Consider the following 5242-nt stretch of genomic DNA (forward strand, 5'->3'; position numbering starts at 1 on the left):
ACAAGCAATATTTTAATTTTTTCATGTGTCCAAATAGAAATTTCTTTTGAAAAGTGTAAGATTTTAATAAGAAGCAGCAAAGCTCAATGTGATAATTATTGGCAGAATTAGTTTTGTTGTTCTTATCAGCATTTTGTCTCTGCAATTTGCATATTTGCTGGGTCTTGATTAGAAAAGTCCCATTTTTCTGCTAAAGGCTTTGGCAGGAGCCAATCATTTCAAGGTTCCTCACAGAACAGAGCTCCTCAGGGAATAGAGAAAGGAAGGGAAGGAGCAATCCCGAGCCATTTTTCCTTGGGAGGATGATGGAGATGATTCCCTGGTGTAGGATATGTGAGCTGCCCTTTAGCTGAAGATTTCAGCTCTGCTGTTACAGAGATGGGGAAATTCTGCTGAGCTGGGAGGCACTAAATCGCAGATTCATAAAATTCCTGGCTGAGCTGGGCTGGAAGGGACCTTAAATCCCATCTCATTCCACAGGCAGGGACACCTTCCACTACCCCAGGTTGCTTCAATCGCCATCCAGTCTGGCCCTGGACACTCCCAGGGATTGAGAGTCCCCTCCCACAGCTCTGCCACTCTCTGAGTGCCACTCTCTGTGTCCAGCCTCGTCAAGGGGACAGTTCTGGAGCAGAACAGTGACAGAAGGGCTCCCAAAGCCCCTAAAGCTGGGAGTGAGAACACAAGGATGCAGGAAAGAGATGTAGATGTTTGCCCCATTTTTGGTGAGAATTCCCAGGATTCCACATTTCAGAACAGAAAACCATTTTTTTTTTTTTTTTTTTTTAACCACAAATTGTCTCCAGAAGCTCTTTGAGTCCTCCCTGCTGCCTCTGTCACCTGCCAGGTGTGGCATCATTGCCATGATGCCACCAGGAGCAGCTGCAGGTCATTTTCAATGGCATTTCCCAGGGATGTGACACATCAGGGTCAGCACCTGCCCAGGGCGAGAGCAGGAGCAAGACTCGGCTGCTTCAGGTGTGCTCAGCAGACAAAACTATGGAGAAATACCTGGGAGTCTCCAAGAACGCACAGCAGCTTTCCTCTCTTCCCAGAGACAATTCCCTGGTGACAGGGAGTTACCCCAGTAAAGCAAAAGGAGGGGAAAATCACTCCTAATTGGATCTCTGGGCTTGGATCCGCCATTCCAGGGGGAACTGAGTCTGTCACAGGGGAGGGCTGAGGGTCAGAGCAACTTCTGCCCTCATCAGCTCCACAGCCTCTGGAATTCTCCTGAGCTCCTCTTCCCAGTGCCAGGAACCCTGTGACATCACAGCCAGAGCCTTCTGGGATTCTCCTGGGCTCCACCTCTCAGTGCCAGGAACCCTTTGGCATCACCTCCACAGCCTCTGGAATTCTCCTGGGCTTCATCTCCCAGTGCCAGGAACACTTTGACATCACAGTCAGAGCCTCTGGAATTCTCCTGGGCTCCACCTCTCAGTGCCAGGAACCCTTTGGCATCACCTCCACAGCCCAAATGTGGGATTTCTGGGTGGAATTTCCAAGGAATTCACTCGCACAGGGTTGAAGCAGGTTGCACCCCACAGCTGTGTTTGCTGCCCAGCAGAAGCACCTGAATTTCAGGATAATTTTCCCCTTCCCCCAGAAGAACTGTCTGGAAGGAGAGAACAGGGAAAGGCAGGTCCTGCACCTGGGGAGGAACAACCAGCACAGGCTGGGGGCACCTGCTGGAGCAGCTCTGTGAGGAAGGACCTGGGGACAGCGAGAGTGACCTGGGGCCCAACGGGATCCTGGGGGCATCAGGAAGAGCATTCCCAGCAGGTCAGGGGTGATCTACCCCTGTGCCCAGCCCTGGGGACACCTCTGGGTGCTGTGCCCAGCTCTGGATCCTCAGCACAGCAGGGCCAGGAGCTCCTGGAGCTGAGCAGGGGCCTGGAGCATCTCGGTGCCCAGGAAAGGCTGAGGGAGCTGGGGCTGCTCAGCCTGGAGAGGAGCCCCAGTGAGAGGGGCCTCAGCCCTGGCTGTCCCAGTCTGTCCCTGTCTGTGTGTCCCAGTCTGTCCCAGTCTGTCCCTGTCTGTCCCTGTCTGTGTGTCCCAGTCTGTCCCAGTCTGTCCCAGTCTGTCCCAGTCTGTCCCTGTCTGTGTGTCCCAGTCTGTCCCAGTCTGTCCCAGTCTGTCCCTGTGTGCAGGAGGGCAGAGCAGCCCCAGGCTCTGCTCCAGGCCCAGCGATGGCCCCAGAGCCCCGGGCAGGGCCTGAGCCCAGGAGCTGCCCCTGCCCAGGAGGCAGAACTGCTGCCCTGGGCAGTGCCAGCCCTGAGCAGAGCCCAGAGAGGCTGTGGGGTCTCCTCCTGGGGACACTGCAGAGCTGTGAGCACACCCTGCAGTGCCCTGAGCTCTGGCATGGCCCTGCTGGAGCACGGAGGAGCCACCAGGGACCCTCTGGGCTCCCTCCAGCCTGAGCCATCCAGGGGGATCCCTGTTCCCTTTGCAGGAGCGCAGCAGAGCCTGTGCTGACCCTGCAGCCATCCCTCACCTCCGTACTGCCTTCCCTCACCTCCTGCAAGGAGAGAACAGCTGTGTTTTCCTGCCATCTCTTGGGGCCCTTCCATACCTCACCAAATATCATTGCAGAGAGACACATTACTGTGTTTACAGCGCTCTGTTTACAGGAGATGCTCTCGATTTAGGGGTTTTATTATGATATTTTATTTTTATGGCTCTCCGCATGATCTGTTTGTTTGCATTAACTTCAGCTGAAGGTTTCATAATCTGATTATGGGGAGCAGGGCTCGGGAAGAAGTTATAAAACACTCAGAGTGCACCTGCACTCCTGAGCACTGGCTGGGTTTGCTCCTTGATCCTCAACTTCTTCCTTTCCCAGGGCTTTTTCTGGAGGTGAAGGATTCTGATGGATCTGGGGCCAGGAAAAGGGATGGAAAGGTAACACCCAAAGGACTTTGAGGACTTGTTCCTTAACTTTCAAGATGCTTCCTGACCCAGAACCTGCCTGTCCGTGGGTTTAACAGGTCCATGGGTTGGTCCAGCCCTGGACAGTCATGGATAACAGGGGTTGATGGGGGTGGGAAATGACTCTGCCTGACAGTGAGGGACAGAGATGTCCCTGTGTGTTTCTGACCCCCTGCCCCATGGCCCTGTCTTTGTGTTGGACATAACATTAAGGTAACAGGTTTCTTTCTTTTCAATGGATCCATGGAATGGATTAATGTCACCTATTTTTCTTGAAAGAGTAGAATTTAATGTCTAAAGTGGATTCTGGTCCAGAAAGTGCAGCTTTCAGTTTTGGGTTCCACAATATGGGACAGATCTAAAGCTATTGGAGAGCACTCAAAGGAGGCTGTGAAGATGGTGGAGGCTCTTGAGGGGAATCTGAGGCTGAGGGCACCTGGAATGTTCAGCTGGAGCAGAGGACACTGAGGGCAGAGCTCCCCAGGAGCTGCAGCTCCTCCAGAGGGCAGCTCCCATCTCTGCTCTGGGACAGGGACAGCACCCAGGGAACGGCTGGAGCTGGGCCAGGGCAGGCTCAGGCTGGAGATCAGGGAAAGGCTCTTCTCCCAGAGGGTGCTGGCACTGCCCAGGCTCCCCAGGGAATGGGCACGGCCCCGAGGCTGCCAGAGCTCCAGGAGCCTTTGGACAGCGCTGCCAGGGATGCCCAGGGTGGGGTTGTTGGGGGTCTGGGCAGGGCTGGGGGCTGGGCTGGGTGATCCTGTGTGTTCCAGCTCAGGAGATTCCATGATTCTGTGACTCCATGCCATCCCAGGTGAGTGTGATCCCTACTTATTCTTCTTTTGTCCCCCCAAGTGTTTGTGTAAGGAAAGAAGGTTCTGGAGCGGGTGACCTCAGGCCAGGTTGTGTCCCCATCACCTCAGTGTCACCCCCTGCCCTGATCTGTGGCAGGAAGGACCTGGCAGAGAGCAAACATTTGCATCTTTCCTGAGTGCATCACATTTACCTCAAGCAACTTTTCTTTGACTAATTGGATCCAAGCAGAGAAAGAGTTCAATAATTCTCTTTTACCCTCATGCCAGCAACTGGCAAATTGCAGGAAAGATGAGCCTGGAGCCAGATGTTGGCCAGGAAATAAATTTGCCCTTGAGCAAAGGGACTTCCAGCCATTTTGTTCCACTCTGAACTTGCATCAGAAAATGCAGGAATTAAAGTGAGGAGGGCATTTTCTGGCAATTTCTTCTGAAAAAAATCAAGGGAGGGGTTGACCAAGATCTCAGATATCCCAGGGCTTTTTATTCCAAATCACAAGACTTGCAAATTTCCATGTGAACCTTGGGAATGAGCTGTTCCGGGGCCAACTGATTTAGGGCTTCAGCCTCCATGTGCTGGGGAATTTCAAAGGAATGGAGATGCCTAAAAAAGCAGATCTAGGATGGGCTTTCCATAAGCTCAGAAGCCTCTGTAACCCAAAAAAGTGCCTGGCAGAGTTTGATGGGAACAGAACTTCCTGAGGGATGAAAGAGGAGGGTTTTTACCATTTTCAGAGCTGCAGGAGCTCGTGGTAGAGCAGCTGTTCTGCACCCTGGGAAATATTTGTCCCGTAGACATCACACTTTTCTCTCCAAGAAGACCCAAAGTGGAAGCTGTGATTCTTTTGGGTAAATAGAGCTCTACAAAGGCATCTGGCTCTGCTGGTCAAGGGAGGGGATTGTCCTGCACTGCTCTGGGCTGGGGCGGCCTCACCTCCAGTCCTGGGGACAGCTTTGGATGCCCCAATATCAGGAAGATCTAAAGGTGTGGGAAAGCATCCAAAGGAGGGACACAGGGATGGGAAAGAGTTTGGACAAGCCATGGGAGGAGCAGCTGAGGGCACTTGGAATGTTCAGCTGGAGCAGAGGACACTGAGGGCAGAGCTCCCCAGGAGCTGCAGCTCCTCCCAAGGGGCAGCTCCCATCTCTGCTCTGGGACAGGGACAGCACCCAGGGAATGGCTGGAGCTGGGCCAGGGCAGGCTCAGGCTGGAGATCAGGGAAAGGCTCTTCCCCCAGAGGGTGCTGGCACTGCCCAGGCTCCCCAGGGAATGGGCACGGCCCCGAGGCTGCCAGAGCTCCAGGAGCCTTTGGACAGCGCTGCCAGGGATGCCCAGGGTGGGGTTGTTGGGGGTCTGGGCAGGGCTGGGGGCTGGACAGGAAGATCCTGTGGGACCCTTCCAGCTGAGGATATTCCATCATTTCATGATTCCAAGGTAAAGGGCTACGGCTCTGTGCTCTGCCCAGGACATTCCATCCCTGCTTTCCTGCAGCTCACACCCAGCT

General features: G+C 53.9%; 1 long non-coding RNA gene across 1 annotated transcript; it reads left to right on the forward strand.

The window, feature by feature from the left end:
• The first annotated feature begins 1462 nt into the window (after positions 1-1462).
• Positions 1463-4071, forward strand: LOC128816408 (uncharacterized). The gene is made up of 2 exons (XR_008439895.1): positions 1463-1782; positions 2843-4071. It is a non-coding gene; the product is annotated as an uncharacterized LOC128816408 (long non-coding RNA).
• The last annotated feature ends 1171 nt before the right edge of the window (positions 4072-5242 follow it).

This window comes from Vidua macroura, chromosome 18 (genome assembly GCF_024509145.1).
Source record: "Vidua macroura isolate BioBank_ID:100142 chromosome 18, ASM2450914v1, whole genome shotgun sequence".
In the NCBI taxonomy this organism is placed as follows: Eukaryota; Metazoa; Chordata; class Aves; order Passeriformes; family Viduidae; genus Vidua; species Vidua macroura.